The sequence below is a fragment of the Ambystoma mexicanum genome, chromosome 9, assembly GCF_040938575.1.
Source record: "Ambystoma mexicanum isolate Mex_15411 chromosome 9, UKY_AmexF1_1, whole genome shotgun sequence".
Classification (NCBI taxonomy): Eukaryota; Metazoa; Chordata; class Amphibia; order Caudata; family Ambystomatidae; genus Ambystoma; species Ambystoma mexicanum.
The window spans coordinates 1,463,777,818-1,463,804,274 of record NC_090931.1 but is presented as its reverse complement, the minus strand read 5'-3'; the positions used below and the strand labels follow the sequence as shown (position 1 = coordinate 1,463,804,274).

Genomic DNA, 26,457 nt, shown 5'->3' with positions numbered 1-26,457 from the left:
GCAAACTTTGGATAAGAGAAGGCACTCTACACCTATTCCAGTTCAATCTTCTGAGTTCACACCGAACTTAGTTAAGGAGCCAAGTATCCTGAACTGAAGAAACAGATCCCAGGAACCGCTGGTGACCCGCTGGAAGGTTTGGCACCCTGACCCCGCTGTTGTCCCGTCGGAGCCCCTGTTTCTCATCGATCACACAGAAGGCCTGCAAGGGCGCTTCGACCATTTGGAGTAGTGGGACCAACTACCCTCGGCTCTTCCTGGCTAACCTGCAGGCGAGCCCCTTTGGAAGTGTTCCTGGACAGCCGAGTGACCTCACCAGCTCATACGGGACCTTTGGAACTGTAAGCTGTTGATAGAAGGCACTCTCCCGCTGAATTTCGTACACTTTGAATTCCTAGGTCTGGAACTAGGAGAGTCTGCCCGAGCCTACGTGGTACCCATGTCACCCCGCTGTGGTGAATACCTTCGTTGGTACCTTACTGCTATGCCCTAAGATGACCTGCAGTGGAACTGGCCCGCTCCCTTCCCCAGAAGCGAAGAAAAGGCCACTGTCCCGCCACGGACTGAGGTCCTGGAACTCAGCCCCTGAAAGCCGGAGAGACGCACAACTACAGCACTCAAACCTGAGAGCCAACTATACTTGACTGGCGAAGTTTGGTCCGGGTTGCATCGAGGGTCAGTGTGTACTTGCATCACTTGCTGGTGGCCCCTGGCGTATCCTTAGACTTTTTACGCACAAGTCTCCCCCAAGGGCCACTCCCCTTTCACTGCGCTACCATACTAGTCCCGATTCCTGGAAATCACTCTGCCCTCTTGTGGAGGCCCTCCTCAAATAGTGGAACTCTATTCTTCATTGCCTTATCCCCCACCCACTTCCTGAGCCACTAGTGCCCCTTGAAGGAACACGTTTTGAACTTTAACGCACGATCGAGCGCTGCAGCGCTAAACGTACTTTTGAGCACAAGGCTCCACACTTCGTAGGGATTGGACTGCCTATTAGTTGGGGTTTTGGTTGCTCAAGAATTGCCTAAAGTATATTTGCACTGTCTGACCCGCTTCTATTACAGGTTGTGGATCCATACTGGTTTGAATATAACTCTAGGAGAATAGTTACTGTATATATGTTCCCTAGTATATGGTTGTTAGAATTGTTAATAATTACTGTGGTTTCATCTTGTGTTTTGACTTAAAAGGCCTTTAATAAATGTATATGTATTTTTGATAAATGCACCTGACTGAGTCATTTGTGGTGTCGTTTACTGTGTGTGCGCTCGCTTTCGATCACCCTCACCCCTCCTGAGACCTAGTCTTAAACGCTTCCAATGCTACCTTGATCGGTGTGACTTGTCCAGAAGGTTACCCTGTTCCAAGAAACTAGGCTGGCCTTCTGAACCTCTGCCCACCAGGTCTCTTCAGAAATCCATCTGAACACCTGCGCAGAGCACCAATCCTTAGACACGCCACTGTAATTGACAACCAGAACCCATGAAATGCCACAAACAGCTAAGCGGTCCTACCTGCTGTTGAACTTCGCAGGAGGGAAGCACATTTTGTCAGTTAGTTTGACATATTCTCTTGATAGAGGTACAAAACTACCAACCATCCTTCATAAAAAGCTCAGGAGAACTATCATGGAGTCTATAAGTGAAAACTAATGGCCTAGAACTGTGCAAGGAAAAGGAAAGCTGGATTAGAGCCACAGTATGGAGGTTGAGGAAAGCATAACTCACGGAAATGCTTGGAGAGCCAAGCTTAAAATAATATGCAACGAAACTGGATTGTAGTGTTAAACTGCCTCCACGAAGGGCTGCAAATCTGAACTTTACTGAATGACTAGTATGGGATCTGACAGGCAGGCCCACATAGAGTAAGGATTGTCAATTGGTGGACAGTGGTAGGCCCAGGGCTTCAGATAAGATTTTAAAGCAAGAGAATTGGACTTCCTATTTTCTGAAGCTGGGAGTAAAATGTTTTTAGGGAGCAAAAAAGAAATTCCCATTCGTAATGGTGGTATTTTATTTAAGGCGAGTAAAAATATATTTGAACTTGGACATCATTATATATCTTTTTGTAATCCATATTTCTTTGCACCTAGTGATTCATGGGAATCAAAATGGAAAGTCCCTCTTCAGAACAGGTAGTAATAAAAGTAAAGCTTTTCCCTGTGTCAATCTGGTGATACAGCACGGATTTCAACATACCATTAGAGCAGTGACGGTGGAAGCTAGGGGATGCTTTCTGTTTGTTTGAGTATTTTTTACTTCCATTTTTCTTAAATTAGCATATTTTGCTACTTTTAGGGAGAAACAGTTGCTGGTATACTGCTTGGCTGTGGTATGTCGAGCCCTACCGCCTCCCCCAACCCCATACACGATCAAGCAGAGAGTAGTAGTGGATGTTGGAATGCATGTGTTAAGGCAAGTTCTCCAAGCCCTCTATTCAGTGCAGCTGGTCCAAGCATACTTTTATGTCCAGTCAAGGCAAACCTTTCGTAGGAAAATAGGGCAGTTTGTGTCAGCTATGTTGTTACACCTATAACCTTAAATAAGGTACTGTCCACACCAAAGATGCTGGAACACATGTTACTTTTTCTTGTGTGCAGGTTACAGGTAAGTAAACTGGCTTTGTAGCGTCCACAATTGTGGCGCCAGTGTTCTATAATCCAACCATACAGTAAATGCATTTTCCTCACAAGGACGCCTTAGGACTTCTATCTGCTCTACCTGGAGTTGGTCTTCTATAGGAATGTAGACCCTGACCAACTTCAGATTGGCTGAGTGGAATGTCAGAGCTTCTGCTTACTTTTGTCCATTCCATGCTTCAAAAGTAGCAAATCTACTCTGGTAGCAGAGGAGTGCATGATATTTGCACACAGTATGCCCACCCGATTAGTGGAATCTGGTGCAGGTTCACCATGTCTCGCAAACCCAGGCACAACTTTGCCATCAGACTGGCCCTGCTAAGGCATCAAGGTCTCATTTGAACAATTCTCTTTCTTTGGAACTCGTCCCAGGTCTAGACAAAGTAAAGATGGCTATACAGAAAAATTGGGAGCAGAGTGTAAACAGTGCTTCCAATAAAACCTATGGTGGCCACCCCATCACCTAGAGGCTACCGCATTTAAACTTTCCTGGGTTTCTCTTCCAGGTGTGCACGCAGGATGTGAATTCCAAGCAGGAGTCCCAGATATCCTAGTAATTCTACAGCGAGCGCTGCTCCTGACCGGCTGCTGCTTTGAGCTTCACTTTAGACAGAGGCTGGGACTCTCATTCCAAGTGTGGGCACATTGGTTTGCTTTCACACAAAGGGAACGTGGCATTAGTAGAGAAATCGCGTTCCATGTCAAAAACAGGGATTGCCTTGTTAGGCAACTACACATTTTCCAACTCTAGAAACCTACATACATGTGCAAAGGGTAAGTAAACTGCTACCAGCCAAAAATGAATGGAAAGTTACTTGTAGAGCAACAGGGTGTCTTGGGGACATTCTGTTCTTGGGAAGAGGAGCCCAGTAGGCCACGCATGTATCATCCCTCAGGAGTACTTTGAGTAGGACTATCAGGGGAAGAAGATCTTTCACCAGTCGTTGAAAGTGCAAGTTTCAGGGGCTCTTGTCAGAGGCCGTATAGTGGGTGTGGGTAGCGGGAGGTTGGTTGAACTGCTCATCAGTGTTCCCAGAACTGATACTCGGACACCAAAGTATACTTAAAGTAGCTCTGTATTGCCATTGTTGAGCAAACTAAAAATGTTGTATGTCAGGGTGGTGGCTGGTGTCCTAGAAGTGGCAGGATTATAGCTCCATGTGTCTGCCCTAACAGAGAAGAGGGACAGTGATAAAAGGCTATTGACGAAATCAAGGTTTCCACCTCATGCTCCAAAAGAGGCCTGTCAAAGAAATGCTCACTACTGCAAAGTTCCAAAAGAAAACCAAATCAATCCAAGTTGGGTGACCGGTGCAAAATAGTGTCCCAGAGCTTTGTAATAAGAGAAAGCTGAAATCGAACTGGCTTTCTCTTCAGGGACTGTGTTGTTCCTTCGAATGGGTTAACAAAGAGCGGGGGCATCTTTCAACTCCCCATTATTTGCATCTTTCCTTCAATTGGCGCCAGTGGAATCCCCAGCTATTTGCTATTGCTTGAACCCTGAGTTTTTCAGGTAAGAGGTATTTTGCTTTACTTCCCTTGCTCAGCTCACCTATTTTGGGGGCACTAGTCAGCCCATATGGGTAACATTGCAGAGAGACACTGTTCCCTGTGTGAGATTTGGTATTATTTTACTCGCTCAAACATCCCTTTACAGTAAAGTGCTTCAGGGGTACTATGTAGCATCTTCTATTTTTTGTGTAGTAACATTTTATTAACCTTTTGATGTGTCCAGGACAGGCTGGTGGCAGCGGATTGAGTTTTACTATTTGGGAGGTATAAGAGGCGGTTCATTGTACTTGCTTCGATCTTTATTTTCTGCCACTTAATGTCATTTTTATGACATATAATCAAAATGGCTGTATCATGTGGTTTTTCACACATTCTTTCGGAAATCATGTTCTTTGGCAAGCCACCTTCCTGCCTTCTCATGTCAGCAATTGCCATAAAAGGCATGCTTTTGGCAGAATCCAACTTGGATTCCTGTGCAAAGGGAAGGCATGTATAACATGGCAAGAGATGTGGGATGTGGCTGTCTTGTCCAGATTCACATTCCAGCCAAGGGATGAATTTTGCTGGGCAGATGTAAGGTAAGATATTGTCCAGTATTGGACAGTCCTGGTCAGTTTGAATGGTGCAGCACCTTGCCATTGATGGGCTCCCTCCACCCCCCCCAAATATTGGGGATAAGAGTGGCTGTAGCTAGCTGTTCACAAGCTTGTCAACTGGAGCCAGAGCCAAGACCCAGAAGACGAGCACTGTGCGGAAGGCATGAAAGATTGAAGCTCAGTACGACCAGCTTTGCCAAAGCAAAGTCCCAGTGAAGCCTGGGTGTTCTAGCAACGATTCAAAAAGACCATCGGTGCTGCGACCCTTGAGCAGGTTGGAACAACCAGTATGGTCCAACTACACATTAATCCTGCCACCAGACCTGCACCGGGACCATCTAGTGGGCGGTCTAGCTTTGCAGACAGCCTATCCCACTGTATTGGTTGATGCCATTTGAGCTTGGGTCTCTGCAGGTCACCAACTTATGGCCTGAGACCACCCTTCAGCTGGAGCTGCTCCCCTGCATGAAGAGGGGTCTTCCTGGATCTGGATGCCAACTCTGCTGGAAGAACTTCGTAACGACCCATCTGTGCATAATACCATTGGCTTGCTGGACCCGACGCAGACTTCGACCACTGTACCGAGGTCCCTGCAGCCATAAAAACTGGACCAATGGCTGATGTGGCACAGCAATTCTGAGTATCCTATGGGTGGTCACTTGAAAGATTGAATTTGATGGCACGAGCCTGCATACCTGATTTTGTGCCCCGCCCTCAACCTCCCCCATAGGGATTGTATGGTTGTAAAGTTCACTCCCCAACTCTCCCTTGTCTGGTTGTTATTGGTGGTGTTCTGACGAGGATTCCCACTCCATACCCTGGGTGGTGGCATTACGAAGTGTACCCCTGAACACTTCCTACTTAACTTTTAAACTCACAAAGTGCTATATTCTGGAATGGTGTCCAACCTGTTGTCTTTTCCATAGCTTGTTTTCAGGATACTTAAGACTTCCTGCTGCCTACACAGGCTTTAACTTTAACTCTGAGGCACTAAGCCTACTTATTAGTTAGGGAAGGACTGATTAAGCTATAGGAGCCTTGACATTGAGGCAAGGTATATGGTTACCTTTTCTAATGCATTGCACTGTTTCTCACTTTTCTGCTTAGTTTTCCTGCTTCATTAATTTGTACTGTGCTTCAGTGTGAACTATGGGTGTCGCGACTTTGTGGTCATCAACTTTGTACATATGTTTAGGTAGGGTGCTTTAGTAATGACTGCTTGTCTTTTATTTTACACACTTGGAGTTCACGCCTAATTATTTCGTATATTTGGTACTCCTGTGTTGCTGGTCTTAAGCGCTCAGACAGGTTACTTGTGCTACTACACCACCTCCATAGAAATTGAATTCTGTTCTACTGATCATTCTGTTACCTTGATAAGAGTTTACCTAGATCAAAATGTCACTTCCCTTTTTCATCAACTAGGCGGACCTCAGAGAACTCTCCTACTAGCTAAATCCATCTTCAAAGGCTGCATGGTCTTCACAACGGCAAAGCCATGGTTCCCAGGCAGATGGGTATTTCGTAAGGTCTCATTTTGCTTGCTCCTAGATCACCCTGGGTTGGTCTTGTGGGCTAGCAAGGAATTCCTGCTTGGCTGGGCCCAAGGTTGATGTGTATGGGTTGGTCTGGTGCACCCCAGCAGGGTTTGGTGGAGAAGAGTGGCGCTGGTCTCCACACACTCCTCATCGTGATGTGATCTCATGGGTCCTTTTGTCCCGGCCTAAGCTGTTCTCCCTCGCAGTAACAGCTGTTTTAACCTATTCTCCCTTGGTCCAACATTGTCCCCCAGACCTTCCCCATTCTTATTCCTCAGGGATTGGCCTTGTCACTTCTTTTCACCGCTACAGATTTTGGATCTTACTCTCTCTCCTGAAGGTATACTTGTTTCATCTCTGGCCGCCCGTACCCTCTTCTCTGATGGACTCTCTCCCTTGCCTCCAAATCTGACTCCCTCCTCTGATAATATCATTCCTCCTCTTCCTAGCAATTCTCTGTCCTCTGGTGGTAACCCTGCTCAGTCAGTGATTTTCTCTCCTTTGTCTCCACTTCCCTCCTCCACCTCCAACACAGCTCTCGTTTCCCAGGTGGGATTACCCTCCTTCCTCTGTAAACTGGTCCGTTCTTCCTCCTTCAACACCACGTCTCCTTTGTCTCTTTCCTGATTTCTCGCCTGCACACTATTCCTCTCTTCTTCTTTCCAGATAACTCTCTTTATGTTTACAGATGATGCCTCTTTCTGTGCTCCAAGACAGTCCCTCTTCGTGTCTAAGCAGCCAGGACCTCCTTCCTCCAAACTCACCTCTACTAGCTAATTGCAACAATGTTTCTTCAGGCCAATTCCCTCCCTCCCTCTCTGTTTGTTTGCGCTCCTCTCCCCTGACCATTTACCAGCCTCTATGTTCTAATCTATGCTGATGTGCTCCACTCACTCAGGGTGTCCAGGGTTGGGGTCTCCAAGGCTCTACTTTTCTTCTGTTGACAACTCTCTCGAGGAATCATAATGATTCACTGGGAATGGCTTGGCTGCCATTCAGAGGCTGATATCTTCTCCCCTTGTGTGGTGCTTAGTGACAATAGTTGCACCTGTGATGTTATGGGACTGGGATGGCCTATGATTGACCATCTGTTTGAGATTGTGGTTTCCAAGTGGGCTGGCCTGAGGTTCTATCAAGGCCAGCTGCCATTTTCTAATTTAAAGTGGCCGCCTTCCCTCAATCTATTCTGAAGTTGCCTGCTTTGAAGAAGAATCTGACTATTCTATCCTCTGCATGTTTGTCTCAGAGAAATTGCAACTTTACGCCTCATGTGACACTTGCCAGAGCAGGAAAACAATGCTGGCTTTCCTTTGCCCTCAAGCAGGTGACTTGCCTATGTTTTTCTCTTTAATGTGTCTGTGACATCTGACTTTAATCGCAGTGTGAACCTTGTGGGTCCTACAATCTTTACTTTCTGGTCTTGCCTGCAAGGTGTGAAAACCATAGTTCTGTATACCTGCCAGAGATGTACAAAGGTTGCAACTCTGTTCCCTTACCGGAAACTGTTTTCTCATTGCTGGTTTGGGCCTCGTTGGAAGGAGTTTCAGCTTCTGCTCCTGTCTCTGCAGTTCTTACGGTCCCCTGATGGGTGCATTAATTGGATGAGGAGCTGTCCTGTGACCTTCCCCTGCCCAGATGCAGGGGGCTTCCTCATAGTAGGTAGCTCTGTACTGTGGCGCATTCAGGAATTCTTCCCTTCTCGCCAAGGTGGAGCCACCCTCATTGAGGCTAGGGAGGCGAGTCCGCTTGGCAAGACCTTCCTTATGGGTTTAGGCATGTGGCACCCCACTCGCGGATTAGAACCGCACAGGCCCCCGCCACCTTTCAGAGGCTCATGGACAAAGTGCTCAGCCCCTATTCAGCCTTTGCCAGTGCATACTGTGAGGATATCATCATCATTGTGCACAGTAAGACCTGGCAAGAGCATGTAAGCCTATACAAAGTTACCAGAGCCTTTAGAAAAGTGGGTCTTTGGGCTCCACTTTGTCCAAAGTGCTGTTAAGTACCTGTATTTAGTAGGGGAACAGGCTGATCCTACTCCAAGCAGAGAAGGTAAAGGTGGTGCAGTTAACGCCTATACCCGAAACCAAATGTGACCTCCAAGCTTTCCTAGCGTTGACATGGTACCATAGAAGATTCATACCAAACTATTCTAACCTGACTGCAACCCTCACAGATAAACTGAAGACCTCATAACCAAATAGGCTCACATGGAGCCATTCGAATCAGAACAGCTTCAATGGATTAAAACCTGTCCTCTGAGTGAACCTGTATTAAAAATGCTGAATTTATCCTACAAACAGACTCCTCCAAAGTAGGCTTAGGACGGTTCTTTCCCAAGAACACAATGGATTGGACCACCCTAGCCTTTATACCAGCCAAAAGTTGTTTCCCAGAGAGCAAACCTGTACCACTGTGGAGTTAGAAGCCTTAGCTATCAAATGGGCTGTCATCGGTCTATGCTACTATCTGATGGGAGAACATTGAGGTTAACTACAGATCATTCACCCCTGACCTGGATGAGTCTTCAAAAAGATTCCAACGCCCATGTTATGAGATGGTTCTTGTATTTACTAGAACCCCGGAAGGGGAAAGCACAGAAGAATGTAGATTTCCTTAGTCATTTTCCCCTTGGGGGTGGGGGGGACTTCCAGTTGGCGGCAGGGGTCAGGGGGTGTTTGTAACAAATCCTGGGAATTCATCCCATCTCCGCAAGCAGACCCCCATTGAGACTAGGGAGATGAACCCGCTCCGCAAAGACCCTCCATAGGGGTTTGGTCAAGCAGAACCTCCATGGGAGCCCTTTGGGGACGAGGACTCCCCGTGTGTAACGAGAACCCCTTGTGAAATGTGCACTCTCCTCATATATGGGGGCAACATAAGTTGTAAAAGTGATGGGGACTATTTTTGTTTGCGCCGGACACAACTGCTGAACTCTCCAGACTCTCTATCATGTAATCAACTTTCTGAGGCTCGTGGAATCTGCTTAGATCACATGCTATGCATAGGCCGACATCTAGTGGAAGCTGTGGAGTATTACAGTTCGAGTTTTTGAAACTCGAAAAGGGACTTCGACAGGGCTTGCCAGTAATACTATCGCTAGTTTGACGTCCACTGTACCCATGGTCCTTCACGCTTCGACGTCCCTCAGATTTTTTCCCTCCATCATCGTCGGACGCTATAGCGCAGAGTTCAGTTTTAACTAACTCCATTGACTCTTTCTTTCCTTTATATTGCCGCTCTTCTTCGACGGCAGTGTTGAGGACAAACTTTGGACAAAGAACTTGACTCGACAACACCCCTTTGGCCTTGGAAGGCCGCACCGGGCCTCGGCCCAGACAGTAGGGAGAGTGGGGGTGGTCATATCTTAGGCTGTTAAGAGAATGCATATCTTCCCCTTTCCTTCTCTATTATCACCTAGCTGCCTTTCCTTTCAATTATGGAAAATACACCCTTTTAATTTTGCCCCAGGTGCAACAAAAACTTTCCCTGGAAGGACAAGCACCTGGTGTACAACCTCTGTCTTCCGAGGGACCTCGACGAGGACCACTGTAGAGCTGGTCAGCTTTTCAAACCAAAGACCCTAAAGGGCCAAAAAACCAAACGTTGGGCCCACCACGCCATGCAGGCTGAGGCCGCCATGGACGTGGAGGGTGCATCTAGCGACGGCAGCATCAGTGTCTTTTGGGACGACGAAGGCGATGGGGAACCTTCGGATTCCCATGTGCTAGCCCCTGACCCCATCAGACAGGCCGGCGGCAATGTTACAGGGATGACACCCGGTGGCAGTAGCACACACATCAGCCCACAAAGGCACATAACCCAAGGCCAAAAGTCGACGATAACATTCTCTACACGGCCGCAGACGGCATCAAGAGGTAGGTCCAGTAGCTCCCTGTCCTCTGGGCACTCGAGATCATGTTCGCCTCACGACGGGCCCACAAAGTCGCAAGACAAAAGCGTTGCGGACACCTTGTACTGTAGAGCAGCCCAAAAGCCGAGTTTCGGAAGGCGCGGCTCTGGCTCTCCCGTCCACCGAAATTCGACAATCCCCATTAACGTTGAAATCGGCAAAAAAACACGCAGACTTCGAAAATATCCCATTTGGTGCAAAAACATGTCCTGGAGACTCTCCTTAAAGGGCGAACGTCAAAAAAACACTCTTTAGAGTCACCATTCCCATAGTGAGAAAGGGGATGCTTCACACAAGGAGAAAGAGAGTGTTTCCCAAGGGGAAGGTACTATAGCAGCAGCTATGAAACACGAGGTGCAGCCTACTCCAGAAATACCTAACACTCCTATAACTATACCAAGTTCCTCACAATGGTCCTCTGAAGACATTGATAGAGTAATGAGACGCATGTCCTTTATGGCAGATTTTTTTGAAAAAAATCCCCAGGCAATACAAAGCATACAAAACACAGCACCAACTAGTGGTGCATCGTCCTCACAAGCACCAGCAAAAAGGGCACGTCTAGACACCCTTTAAGTTACTCCTCAGCAAGACCCAGACCATTTTGAAATCTGATTCCAATACAGACTTGGGAGGAGCAAGATACGCTAGGGGAAGTAGACCATTATTATGAAGAGGATGAGGAGAATGTTTATATCTTACCCTCTCCTGATACGTAGACCTGCCAGTGGCAGACACACCGGTGGACAACCAACTTCAATTTAACATGCTATTGAAAGCAGCAGAGCATTTCTAAATTCAAATTCAGGAAACACAATTGTTCAAGGATTTTGTAGAGGACCTATTGGGGGACAGGAAGGCTGTAACCCAATTTATACCCATTCTAGAGTCAATACAGAGAATAATTCAACCCTCTCTAGAATCCCCAAGTCAAACGTTGGCTGTGAACCCGCATATTGAGAACATTTTCCGCCCTGCGCCCACAGACCCCCCTGTACATCGGGGTCCGATTAAAACCAGATTCACCAGTAGTGACCACAACACAAAAAGGGGCAGGAACACCTCTAGCTTCATTAGAAGCACCCGCCAATAGAAAGAGCACAAAGATGTACACTCTCTGGAGGAAAGTGGCTACCTCAGCAGCTTTTCAAACCAGAATTGCCAACAGTGCCACCTTGCTGGCAAGTTGCAGCTGCCACAAGTGGGAGGAGATTGCAACGTTAATGGCCTCAGCCCCAGAACCTCTAAAGTCCCAACTGTCCCTCGCATTAGCAGAAGGAAAGGAAGTGTCTAACTGCATACTAAAAAATTACTTAGATGCAGAAGATAATGCTGGTAGAATCATCGCTGAAGGGACACTCATAAAACGCCATGCATGGCTACGCCAATCAGGGTTTGAATTAGAAACGCAGGCAACGCTCCTCAATATGCCTATCGGACCCAATGTCCTGTTCGGGAAAGCGGTTGAGGATGTGTAAACCGTGCAAAGGAAGAGTATTACACTATTAAGTCTTTAGCTCAACTCACGAATAAACCATCGGGACAAAGAGGTGGGAACAATTTTTGTCTCTTTAGGGTACAAAACTTGCAGAGGGGTTCCGGATATAGCCAAAATCATGTCTCATCCTGGAGTTCCAATCAAGGACAAGCCTCTCAAGGCTTCCAAAGGGGCCAGTTTAGATCTCGCGGCCGGGGGGGGGGGCCTCCACTTCCAGAGGTGGAACAACACCTCCAAAGCAATGACCACCCGCTTCAGGTCCCCTCACATGCCTCTCCAGTAGGAAGGCATATAACGCACTTCACCCACGCATGGGAGGGAATCGCTCCGGACAAGTGGGCGCTATCAACCGTGGCGGCGGGTTATTGTGTGGAGTTACTGCAGCGAACCTCCAGCCATCCCCCTAAACAGAGATCCACCACGGAAGAGGAGCAGCGCATCCTTCTAGAAGAGGTTGCAACGCTGCTGCTAAAGGACGCCATCGAAATCGTCCCGGCGAACCAGGTAAACTAGGGTATCTATTCAACCCATTTCCTTGTGCCAAAGAAAGATCTAACAATGCACCCAGTATTAGATCTGCACCCTGCAAACACTTATGTCAAGCCACAAAAATTATGCATGTAAAGTAGGGGGACTGCATGGCAACCTTGGATATGAAAGATGCCAATCTTCATATTTCAATGTTCCCAGAGCACAGAAAATTCAAACCAGAACTACCAATTCAAAGTGCTACCCTTCGGAATAGCATCTGCTCCAAGGGTATTCACCAAGGTACTGGCGTTGATGCAGCGCACCTGCGCAGGGAGGCAATCCCAGTGTACCCCTACCTGGACAACTGGCTGATCACTGGGGAGTCACCCCAAATTTGCAGGCAAAATACACAAAGAACAATAAACCTTCTTTTCCAATTGGGTTTATCGATGAACAACAAAAAATAAAGCATTGTACCAAACAAGACCAAACCGTTCCTAGGAGCTGTCATAAAAACAGAAGAAGGGCTAGTCTTTCCATCAAAGGAAAGAATCCACACATACTGCTGCAAATACCTCAGTATCAAGCCGGTCACCAGATAAGCGTACGCAAAGCTATGCGTTTGCTCGGCATGATGGTATCTTGCATTTACCTGGTCCCACTCGCATGCAGGAGTGGTTGACGAAACAGTGAACTCGGACAAGTGGTCATTGGGACGATCTACTGGTCGTTTCGCCAACACTACTACAAGCCCTTCGCTGGTGGACAAAGGAGAATCTGTTAAGGGGAAAATCCTTCCAATAACCGGCGATTCAAGTGATGGTTACAACAGACGCATCACTCTCCGGGTGGGGGCACATCACCTTCATCTCACAGCACATGCACTGTGGACTCGCATCACTGTACAGAACCATATCAACCTGCTGGAACTTATAGCAGTATTCAAAGCGCACCAAGCCTTCAAAACGCAGCTGACAAATCAGTCGCTACTGGTCCTCAAAGATGGCACCACTGCAGTGTTCTACATCAACAAGCAAGGGGGCACACATTCTCCAAATCTGTCCAAGCTAACACAGAAAATATGGAAATTGGCACTCAAACAGGGGATGTTCCTAACTTCCCAACATGTTCCAGGGGAACCAAGACCCTAGCAGACTCGCTAAGCAGAGATTCTCTACCAGAAGATCACGAGTGGCGTCTTGACACAAGCGTCGTAGATCACATTTTCACACAGTGGTGTTACCCCACGCTGGAATTGTTCGCTACAAGAGAAAACAACCAATGCCTAGACTTTGTGTCCAGGTTTCCCCAAGCAGACTCCATGGTGAACACCCTATGGAGGAGTTGATCAGGGAAATTTGCTTACGCTTTTCTCCCAACTCCGCTAATGAACAGGCCAGTGAACAAGATTCACAGAGAACAGATGACACTTATCCTAGTTGTTCCCATGTGGGCGAGACAACCCTGATATCCACATCTGCGCTAACTGGCGATGTGCGATCCCATCAAGCTTCCGTGCCAGATCAATTTGCTATCCCAGCACGGGGGAACAACATTACATCCTCAACCTCACTCAAAGAACTTGGCAGCTTGGCTCCTGAGGTCATGGATTTTTGGACATCTTAATTTACCACAAAGTTGTATGCATATCCTCAAGGACGCATGTAAACCAAACACTGTTACTTCGACAAGTGGAGGAGATTTGTAATTTGGTGCCAGTCTAAACAAATAAACCCATAGAATGTACTCCATCATCAGTACATGCTCCACTTCCTAGACTAAGGGTTAGTTTTTAATTCTATAAAGATTCTCTTGGCAGCTTTATCAGCATACACCAATTCTCACAATAAGGTATCATGGTGGAAAGTTCCAGTCATTAAGGCATTTATGGAGGGAGTGAAAAGACTCCACCCTCCTATTTCAAACCCATTGCCAGGCTGGATCTCAATGTAGGCCTTGCAAAGTTCATGGGCCCTCCATTTGAGCCTATGCATAAGTCAAGTCTTAAACACCTTGCATACAAAACGGATTTCTTGGTGGCTATAACCTCCATAAGAAGGAACTTCAAGCATTGTCAGTGCAAGACCCATTCTTTGTCATCCACAAGGACAAATTGGTATTGAGAACACACCCTAGGTTATCACTTTTTTTTCCAAATTTCATGTAAACCAATCTATTGAGCTACCGGCCTTCTTTTAGAACCCAAAATTCTCGGAAGAAACTCCATACACTAGATGTAAGGAGGGAGGTCCTTTACTATGTAAACAAGACCAGACCGCTCAGGAAAACAGATCAACTGTTTGTCTCTGTAGCACCAGGCAGAGAAGTTGACCGCATTTCTAAAAATGCCATCTCCGGATGGATAGTCGGATGCATAGAGCTCTGTTACTCTTTATCAAGCAAAACAATGCTATCGCACCAAGAGCTCACTCCACAAGGGATACAGGAGCTACCTTGGCCTTTATCGCAAACGTCCCGCTAGACACCATTTGCAAAGCAGGTACATGGACCTCAGTACACACTTTCACTCAGCACTACTGCATTGACACTCATTCTAAAGCAGATACCCAGGTGGGACAAGCGGTTCTAAAACATCTATTTGCCGCTGGCCCTTCTCACAACCCACCATCTTCCCCTAACACTGCTCGCTGATCTATCCATAGCATGTGATTTAAGCTAAATTCACATGCGCCCACCCTTCCTCCCCTTGGAGTAGAAGGTGCATGGATGTTTTATTTGAGCTTTATCTGATATATATCTACACCTGTACTCACGCTACACTTCATGCAACCTCATGTCAGAAACAAAACAATCTGAGGGACCCTGACAGGTGAAGGACCATGGGTATAGTGGACGTCACACTACGGATGGAATTACTGGCAAGCCCTGTCGACGACCCATTTTTGAATTTCGAAAACAACAACTTTAATACTCTACAGCTTCCACTAGATGTCGGCCTATGCATAGCATGTGAATCTAAGCAGATACAAGCATCAGAAATGATTACGGTGAGTAATGTATCCCATACGTTCCCTCACATTGCAGCGAGGCATGTAAAAATGAAAAAACCCTCACCTGGAGCAGTAGATTCCCTGACACCAATCTGAACGACAGGGGAGGAGATGTACAGAGTGGATGCGATGCTGGTGTGAGGATCCACAGTAAGGACGTGGTGGTACAGGAGCCTGCTAAACACTGCTGAATCCAGGAGCGCCAGAGGCGAAAGCTCTTCAGCTCCCATACTCAGTTGTAGAAGGGGGGAGAGCCCCGAGCACCGATGAGGGCCCAAGAGTGCCGCCATGATAGGAGACACTAATGTGGCAGGCAGAGGAGAATACCGATGAGACCAGAATCACTGACCCTCCCTGGCAGAAGCACCATGAGAGAACAGGTGTGTGGGCCACACAGGAAGAAGGGAGGAGGCGGCTGAACGCTGCGGGGTAGCCGAAACCCCAAGTCATTCACTGGCTGTTGAGCCTGTGAACAACCTCAACAAGGACCGAAGTGTCCAGAGTAATATGAAAATTGTTAAGAACACTGAAAGCCCAGAGAGACAATTTGAAACGTCCCAAAAGGATGAATGGACGCAAACCCTGCTTGAGCTAGCCAAGAGTAGCTGGTTAAAGAACCTGTGAATAGCCTGCTTAAGGGCCGAAATGTCCTAAGGAACACAAGGACGGAGACCAATACTGAAGACCAAGAGACATAAAAGGACTGAAAAGTGTAACACCCACGCTACCCCAGAGGGTGACTGCTCAAGTGAGCGAGTTGGGCCTTGAGATCCATAAGATCCAGCATTGTTGGAGGGGGAAGAGGTCGAGAAACCCCATTGAAAGCTCTTCTGAACTGAGTTTTTCTTTTTGAACACTTGAAAACCTTTTCATGAACCGAGTTACTTTTTATCCAGAGAAACTGAGACCGACTTGGATTTTAAATTTTCCGATTTCTTATTTTGAAAGCCGCTGTGGTGACCCAGGCCAGGAATCGTGCTGGGATGTGTGATTCTGAAGTTTGTCTGCAGGATTGCTGACCTCCAGTATGAAAAGCTTTCTCTCATTTTTGTTTCCTTTTCATTTAGTGGTAGGGCCAGTTAGTTGGGCAGGTTAGGACGGAGGACTCATTGAGTGATTTGACATCCTGATGAACACCTACGTTCTTTGAGTTGTTAGGCAGGGAAACACCTTTTTGCAATAGGGCTAGCGAGGCATTTTTCTTCTAATTTAAATAAAAACTTGTCATTGAATCAGGTCTTCTGGTCTGACTCCTCTTTCTGGTACACCACAGTACCCAAGGTGCTACCGATTATGACAAGGGCCCTGCATCTGGGCATGGGAAAGTCACTGGACAGCTCCTCTGACCCTTAATGGGTCCATCGGGGGTCCCCAATACCTCTACAGAGATATGAATGGTAGATACTGGTATGCCTTGAGCATTGACGCAGGATTGTGTGTATGCTGGATGGTAGCTCCACCAGGTGACATGGTATGGAGTGGAGGGCAATTAAAAAAAATAAGTGGGCCCCATTGAAAACTCTTTTGAGCCTGAAACTGAATGTAAGGTGTTCCATATTTCCAACAAAAGCTTGAATTTAGTTTCACATATGCTTTTTATTTTTCACAACATGTTTCGGAAGCATCCAAGTTCCTTTTTCAAGTGCGCTGCATCAGAATTAACCAAATTAAGTAGGCAAGCCACCTCCTATATACAGAACTTAATTCAAAACAACACAAAAACAGTTATTTCGTTGCCTCCTTCCTTGAAGGAAGTGTCATGAGGGTATTTGCAGAGAACGCCAATGCCTCACCATCCCCTATTCCATGTGGTGTACCGCGAGGCTCATGCATATCCCCAACGCTCTACAACCTATTTACCAAGCCCTTTTTTGACATCTTGGAATACATCGGCATAGTCTACACTAACTATGCTGACGACACCCCCATTTTACTCCCACTCACAGGCATCTATATGGACGTCTCCACACCTTTAACGCCACCTACTCCACAATTCAGTCTTTGATGGCAAACCACCTGTGCCTAAATGGCGACAAGTCCGAAATCCTGCTAGTTGGACCTCAGCAGTTGTAAAAAAAACCTCAACAAACAATACTCAGCCTTCCATATTGACACCATCCTGGTTCCGTTCTCATCTTTTGTAAAGACCCTAGGAGTGTACCTCGATGCCACCCTCCATGTGAATGTGGTTGCCTCATCAGCAGATTAAGCCACCATACTATGAAATGCTGCAAGACCTTACCTCTCTCATGACAGCTGCCTAACAAATGCCTGAGCAGTTATCGGCTCTAGGCTTGACTACTGTAATGTCCTCTTCACAGGCACCTCATCCAGAAATCTGCAGAACTTCGTCATACAAAATAATGCCCTTGGAGCAGCGTTGAACATTCCAAAGAAGAACACGTCTCAGTAGCCAGAAGAGGCTCACTGGCTGTCCATCTTCAAACCTCTGTCTATCACCCACAAGTGCTTCTCCACCAGGCTAGCCCTCCCCCAGCCCCACCTCTCCCAGAAAATCGCCAAAGTTCAATCCACAAGACCTAACAGGACACCCTATCATCACTGCCTACTCTTACCTAAGGTCAGACGAGCCAAAGCTGGAGGATCCAGCTTCCCCTACCTTGCAATTAAACATTGGAATTCCCTCCCACCCAAGTTGAGGACAGAACAATCATATCGGGTATTCCGAAAAGCACTAAAGACCCAGTCCGTCTGATTAGACCGACATACGCTACTCCTTCTCTCCTGTCCCCCGCCCCCACCTGTACCCGCTCCATAAGCATATCATATCTTGTCCACTGGTAGCTACCTAAAATTTATAACTTACCAACTTGAATTCAAATGTCTTGTATCTGTAACAGCATCTATCCAAAATGTATAACGTACCTACTGAATGTAAATATCTTGTAATCGAACACCGCCTAGATGTTCCTGGTTTTTGTGCGCTTTATAAGTGAAATAAATAAAATCTTCGTAACAACGTGTTAAGTCTTCCACCGCTTGCAATAGGTATTCAGTCCATATTGTCAGTTAGGAGTGTAATACTCGTATCACACCCTAACTACTTGTATGATTCGATGAGCTTCCACACAACTAAATTTGTTAATTGTTCTCTGTCCTACTTCTGACCATTTGTTGAATGTTGCCGATTACAACTGCATTTTACATATGAACAACCACAATGTCGACTGCTACTTGTAGTTTTAGTCACTCAATAATGTGAAAAATATTACCTACAATGGCCCTCATTACGACCCTGGCGGAGGTCCATGGTGCAATTTGCACCATGGACCATGGCGCAGAGCTGCCAACTCCGCCATGGGGGTTGGCGGACTTACCACCCCATTCCGACCTTGGCGGGGCGGTAAGTCCCCAATCCCCATTTACCCTTCCCCATTCCCATTTTTGCCCCATAGGGTATAATGGGAGTGGGGAAGGCGTTAATTACGCCACCGTAAATTACGGTGGCGTAATTAACAACAGGTCCCGTAGCGCCATGGATTTTTCCGCCCGGAAAAACCAGGCGTGAAAACCGCCATGGCGCTACGGGAACTAGTAGTAAGGCGGAAGGGTACGCCATGCATTACGCTGGCGTAATACCCCTTCCACCAGGGTCGTAATGAGGGCCAATGACTTTTCAATCCATTAAGCCTCAGAGTGCGACCTGTCAAGGAATTCTCATTAAGGCCTTTAAGAACATGAGATTTCGATTGCCATAGATATCGTTTTTTTTAAATGTTTTTATGATGCTTGTTAGGAAAGATGTCTCTTTAGGCAAAGTTTTCTACATATTCTATGGACCCCCCAAACCTTTTGCTTTTAATTTTTTTAACCTGGCCTGACTTTTTACAGAGAAGGGAAGCCTAAAGCTTCACTCCCTTGGCATTTTGCGCATTTTATCATGGGGATACTGATCCGTCCTTCAGACTATCAGTATTGGGATACTGTTTCCCTTTTGTCTTTATACCTTTTACCTTTATTGGATAAATTTTGACAGTACACACCGCATCTTACAATGCAGTGCAGCAGGGATACTTTTGTATCACGCTAGTCTTTTACACTTGGGAATTTTAATTACTTTAATATGTGCATAAAGACAAGCTGTTGTCAGAAAATACATTTTTACAATTTTTGCAATATTTTGTAATGTGCACATTCGTGTTTACCATGTCTGACTACTAAACGTGGATAGTGCCCTAAAATGGCTATGCCACAAGAGGTATTGCTTGTCTTTTGGCCCTATTGTTTGGCGTTCTTCCTGCCTTCTCAGGTTAGGAAATCCCTTATATGGTAATGGGTTCGCCCTGGAAAGTGTGTGTGTGTGTGTGTGTGTATATATATATATATTTCTGAGGCTTGTGGATCTGCTTAGATCACATGCTGTGCATAGGCCGACATCTAGTGGAAGCTGCGGAGTATTACAGTTTGTTTTTCGAAAGTCGAAAATGGGCGTCGACACAGGCGTGCCAGTAATACTATCCCTAGTGTGACGTCCACTGTACCCAAGATCCCTCACGCGTGTAGGATCCTCAGATTGTTTTTTTCCGCCATACTGGTCGGAAGCATCTTGCGGAGTTCCCTGGCCTTAGCCATACTTTTGCTGTTATTATAATTTTAATTCTTATTCATTCCCTTCCCCACCCCAACGTCGACCCTCAACCTCGACGACGGCTGGAGAAGTCATCGACCGTCGACTGCTGCACGACGGATCTGGGCCTCGGTAGGCCGCTGGCCTCGGCCCGGGCCTAGTAGGCCGCTGGCCTCGGCCCTTACAAGTAGGGAGAGTGGGGGGTGGTACATACTCTTCACTCTTGATATATAGTTACATTTATATATATTCCTACACTTAGCAGCCCGCTGCCTTAAGGTGCGTATGGAGGGTACCCCTTTTCAATTCTGCCCCAAGTGCAATCGCAAATACCCTTGGGTCGACAGGCACGCCACGTGCAATCTCTGCTTGCCGAGGGATCACCCCGAAGCGAACTGCAGAGCGTGTAGTAGGTTTAAACCTAAGACACTTAAGGACCGTTCGACAAAGCGTTGGGCCCACCACGCCAGGCAGGAGGCCATGGCAGCGGAGGGCGCCTTCAGCGATGGCAGCGACGCCGTACTTTCGGACGGCGAGGGCATTACGGCGTCGAAAGACAGCCGACGAGCGCAGGTCCCCGACCTCGGAAGGTCGTCCGGCAAGGCGGCTATGGGGAAGACCCCCGGCGACGCAAGCGCTACACACCTAACACACACTAAACACACTAAGACCAACCGGACCTCGACGACGTCGACTTCCCGGAAAGAGGCACAAAAAGAACGGTCCGACTCGGTGTCCTCTGGGCGCTCTCGATCGAGATCGCCTCACGACGCAAGGCAATCATCCACTCTTGCCAAGAGTGCCTCGCTACACACACTAACGGAAGTTCGATCGTCGGGAGACGAAGACGACTTCCACCCCCAGGCCGCGCTCCAAGATACCGAGACCGCGGTTAACACCAGTGAGGCCCCACGCCCGAAGCACACAGATACCTTTCCAGACCCTCGACGCCAGGCGTCGAAAGTCTCTGGGGCCCCCAAGGGACAGGGAAAACATTTTTCCACGCACGGAGAAGGGGGGAAACAGCGGAAAGCACAGCCTTCCACCCCTGTAAAGCCTAAGCAGACAAGCAAACACAAGTCTACCCTTGAAAATAAATCACCTGCTAAAGTAATACCCTGTTCCAGGGAATGGTCCAGTGAAGACATAGACAGGGTTATGTCTAGGATGTCTTCCTTGGCTAATTTTTATGATAAGAACCCAGAACACTTTCTTTCATATAACCCTCAAGGGGCCACACCCTCAGGCTCCTCCGATCCTATCCCGCTAAGTAAAAAGCCCCGGGTCGAAAGACCTGAACCCTTCGAGGTTCAGCCTTACTCCACTCCATATTCTACTCCACTCCCCAGTTATCAGGGACAAGTTTTCCCTGAAGAGGACCAGGAGTTTGCAATTATGGAAGAACAAACCGGGACAGATTACTATGCAGAGGATGAGGACCTGGAGGAGGGAGAAGATGAGCAGGAAATTTACAGAGTAGATTCCCCAGTACAAAGCGAAGCCCCAGTTACTGACTCTCCAGTTGATAACCAGCCCCTCCTTAACGAGGTTCTCGCTCGAGCAGCGGAACACTTCCACATCGACACCCACGGTGTACAGGAGGAAAGGGACTTCGCGGAGGAGTTTGTAGGAGAGAGAAGACCGGTCGCTCAGACCATCCCTATCCTTAAATCCATCCAACGAAGAATAGATCCTTCCCTGGTGAATCCTAACCTCACCAGAGCTGTCAACCCCAGAATTGAAAAGATTTTCCGGGCAGCCCAGTCTGACCCTCTGTATATAAAGGGACATCTTAGACCAGATTCCCTAGTGGTAACCAACACTAGAAAGAGGGCTGGCACGCCCTTATCTTCATCAGAAGCTCCTCCTGACAAGGAGAGCAAAAAACTTTACGGGTTTGGCAGGAAGGTAGCCTCAACGTCCGCCTACCAAGCAAGGATTGCGAATTCCACCACCCTGTTGGCTAGTTACAATTGCCATCAATGGGAAGAGGTCGCGGCGCTCATTGCCTCTGCTCCAGAACCATTAAAGGGCCAGCTGGCTCGGATCTCGGCAGAAGGGAGAGCCGTGTCTGGTTGCATTTTAAAAGCAACTTTCGACGCCGCTGACAACGCAGGGAGATTGATAGCAGAAGGTACTGTTATCAAAAGACATGCGTGGTTACGGCAGTCGGGATTCAAGACAGAAACCCAGGCTTCTTTAATAGACAAGCCAGTGGAACCCGACCTATTGTTTGGGAAAGCGGTCGAAGACGCACTTAAAAATGCCAAAGATGAATATGAGACTCTCAAATCCCTTGGCCAGCTTACCAACAAACCCCCTAACCAGAGGGGGAACAGTAATTTTCGTCGCCCACGCGGACAAAATTCACAAAGAGGCAACTATGCCCAGGGACAGGGTACACAATGGAATAACAACCAGCAGTCTACCCAGAGTTACGGCAGGGGTAACAAGAGAGGTCGTGGAAGAGGCAGAGGCAGCCCCAACAAGGGAGGTGGCACGCCTCCACCAAAACAGTGACGCTCAGTTCAGGGTCCCTTGCCACGCAACCCCAGTAGGGGGACGCATTTCCACCTTCACCCAGGCTTGGGAAGGGATCACCTCAGACAGATGGGTGCTGTCAACAGTATCCGCAGGATATTGTATAGAACTACTGCAGCGTCCCCGGAACCATCCTCCACGACAAAGAGTGCACTCCCTAGAGCATCAAAGGATCCTTCTCGAGGAGATCGCCATTCTGCTAGAAAAGGACGCGATAGAACTCGTCCCAGGACACCAGGTAAACAAGGGTATCTATTCAACTTACTTCCTTGTGCCAAAGAAAGATTTGACAATGCGCCCAGTATTAGACTTGCGGCCTGCCAACAAGTATGTCAAGCCCCAAAAATTCCGTATGACCACGCTACAAGAGGTAATCCCCCTCCTAAAAAAGGGGGATTACATGGCAACCTTGGATATGAAAGATGCTTATTTTCATATTTCCATGCTCCCAGCGCACAGAAAGTACTTACGCTTCAAGGTAGACAGTCGCCACTACCAATTCAAGGTACTGCCCTTCGGGATAGCTTCTGCACCAAGGGTATTCACCAAGGTACTGGCGGTGGCGGCTGCACACCTACGCAGGGAAGCAATCCCGGTGTACCCTTATCTGGACGACTGGCTCATAACGGGGGAGACCCCAGGAATTTGCAGGTCAAACATTCAGAGGACTATCGACCTCCTCCACGAATTAGGCTTCTCTATCAACGAGAAAAAGTCAAGTCTGGTGCCAAGCACCTCAAAACAATTTCTAGGAGCTATCCTAGATACTCAGAAAGGATTGACCTTCCCTTCGGAAGAGAGAATTCGGAATATACTTCTGCAAATTCCGCATTATCAGTCAGGTCAACAGATAACAGTACGCAAAGCTATGCGGTTACTGGGCATGATGGCGTCATGCATTTACCTGGTCCCCCACGCGCGTCTGCGCATGCGTCCCATGCAGGAATGGTTGGCGAAACAGTGGTCTCAGGCAAGTGGTCATTGGGACGATCTAGTGGTCGTTTCGCCAACACTCTTACAGAGCCTACACTGGTGGACAAGAGAGAATCTCGCAAAGGGGAAACCCTTTTACAATCCCGAAGTACAAGCCGTGGTAACTACAGATGCATGCCTGACTGGGTGGGGAGCTCACCATCTCCACCACACAGCTCAGGGTCTCTGGTCTCACTCAGTAGCCAAGAACCACATCAATCTGCTAGAGCTTCTGGCAGTGTTCCGAGCGCTAAAGACGTTCGAGCCCCATCTACTGAACTTGTCGGTGCAGATCAGGACGGACAGCACGACAGCCATGTTCTATCTGAACAAGCAAGGGGGGACTCGTTCACCAAATCTGTCCAAGCTTGCCCAGAAAATCTGGATATGGGCACTCAGACGGAACATCTTCCTGTCATCGCAACATGTTCCAGGGGAGCTCAATTCCCTAGCGGATGCTCTAAGCAGAGACTCCCTCCCAGAAGAACACGAATGGGTCCTTCACAGAGACGTGGTAGAAGATCTCTTCTCTCAGTGGGGTTTCCCCACTATAGACCTATTCGCCACAAGCGAAAACAAACAATGCCCAGGATTTGCATCCAGGTTCCCCCAACCGGACTCCCAAGGGAATGCCCTGTGGATGAACTGGTCAGGGATGTTTGCGTACGCTTTTCCACCAACTCCTCTCATCAGGAAGGTGGTGTACAAGATGAACAAGGAATCGATGACGCTCATCCTAGTTGCTCCCATGTGGGCGAGACAACCATGGTTTCCACACCTACACAGGATGGCGGTGTGCGAACCCATCAGACTCCCAGCTTGGTACAACCTACTGTCCCAGCAACAGGGTCAAACAGTGCATCAGGAACCCAACTCTATGAACCTAGCAGCATGGCTCCTGAAGTCATAGAGTTTGGACATCTCAAATTACCACAGAGGTGTATGGACATTCTAAAGGAGTCCAGGAAACCAAATACAAGGCACTGTTACTTTGATAAGTGGAAAAGATTCGTTATCTGGTGCCAGAATAAACAAATCAACCCGGTTGATTGCACTCCTTCCAACGTTGTGACATACATGCTCCACCTGCTGGATGCAGGGTTGGTTTTTAACTCACTGAAAGTACACCTGGCAGCCCTCTCGGCTTACACCACATCCCATAACAAGGTCTCGTGGTGGAAAGTGCCAGTGGTTAAAGCCTTCATGGAAGGAGTAAAGAGACTTCACCCTCCTATTTCGAACCCACCGCCAGGATGGGACCTCAACGTGGTGCTAGCTAAGCTCATGGGACCCCCATTCGAACCCATGCATAAAAGTAGTCTCAAACACCTGACTTATAAAACGGCCTTCTTAGTAGCCATTACCTCCATAAGAAGGGTCAGTGAGATTCAGGCTCTGTCAGTGCAAGATCCTTTCTTTACTATCCACAAGGACAAACTGGTTTTACGCACACACCCTAGGTTCTCACCTAAATTCATATCCAAGTTCCATGTAAACCAGTCCATCGAGCTTCCGGCTTTCTTCCAGAACCCGCAAAGCTCGGCTGAGGTGAAACTACACACCCTAGATGTGCGTAGGGCGGTCCTATACTATGTAAATAAAACCAGACCGCTAAGGAAAACAGAGCAACTGTTTGTCTCCGTAGCTACAGGCAGAGAGGGGGATCGCGTCTCTAAGGGCGCTATCTCGAAGTGGATTATCAACTGTATACAGCTGTGTTACTCTCTTTCTGACAAGACTCTGCCTTTTACGCCAAGGGCCCACTCTACTAGAGGCATTGGTGCCACTCTGGCTTTCATTGCAAATGTTCCCCTCGACACCATTTGCAAAGCGGCTACTTGGAGCTCTATTCACACTTTTACTCAGCATTACTGCATTGACACTCATTCCAAGACAGATACACAAGTGGGACAAGCGGTTCTAAGACACCTGTTTGCTCATGACCCTTCTCACATCCCACCTCCTTCTTCTGGTACTGCTCGCTAATCTATGCACAGCATGTGATCTAAGCAGATCCACAAGCCTCAGAAGGGATACATTACTCACCGTAATCGTATTTCTGATGCTTGTATCTGCTTAGATTCACATGCGACCCACCCTTCCTCCCCTCCGAGAGAAGGCGCATGATTGCTTGTAGTCTTACCTTTTCTGTCTATCTGCTTGGATTATCTGTACTCACGCTACTCCTCATGCTTCCTCATGTCAGAAAAAATACAATCTGAGGATCCTACACGCGTGAGGGATCTTGGGTACAGTGGACGTCACACTAGGGATAGTATTACTGGCACGCCTGTGTCGACGCCCATTTTCGACTTTCGAAAAACAAACTGTAATACTCCGCAGCTTCCACTAGATGTCGGCCTATGCACAGCATGTGAATCTAAGCAGATACAAGCATCAGAAATACGATTACGGTGAGTAATGTATCCCATATATATATATATATATATGTGTGTGTGTGTACATACACACACCCAGGATATGGGTGGGACTGTTTGGTCCCACTGTCCCACTCCACATCTGGTGTGACTGAAAGTCTAGGTGTGGGGCATGAGTGAAACCCAGTGTTCCCTGTGTAGACCACTGCTGGCTGTTTGAATGGTGCAAATCCTTACCATTGGTGAACTTGGACTTAAAAAGAGGACGCCTACAGCCATTTTCTTAGATCAGCGTTGGAGCCAAGTATCCTGTATGTAAGAGCAGCTGACTGAAGATCTGTGGACGACTCCTGAAGGGGGCCAGCATCCCCTTCTTGCATTTGACCCTACTAGGCTACCTTTGGCCTTTTGGACACAAGGCTCCACACATCATAGGGATTGGACTTATAAAAATAGGCTATTTTTCTTGAACCAGTTTCATTCTGTTGCATCACTACTTACCGTCCTTTTAGTTTTTTTAAGTTATTGTATGCATTTTTTACAAACCTGAAGGTGACTGTATATATGTTTGATAATTGAGTATTGTGTGATATTGCTACCTGTCATTTTATTTCTTGGTGTGCGTTTTTGGGCCTAAAAATAATATAGTATTGTTTTACTGGCCTGTCTAAATTTAATTATGTGCTTCACTGTGTGGACTCATTGTGCACCTGTAACCCCACTCCCCTGAGAATAGCCTTTACCACTCTCCACGCTTACTTTGATAGGGTTTAGTTAACCTCTGAGTTCCCCTGTTCA

The 26,457-nt window shown here is 47.4% G+C and overlaps 1 protein-coding gene across 7 annotated transcripts in view; it reads left to right on the top strand.

Moving 5' to 3' along the window:
* DNAJB2 (DnaJ heat shock protein family (Hsp40) member B2) overlaps nt 1-26,457 on the top strand; it is a 628,983-nt gene that overhangs the window by 490,262 nt on the left and 112,264 nt on the right. The gene's annotated exons all lie outside the window — the stretch shown is intronic.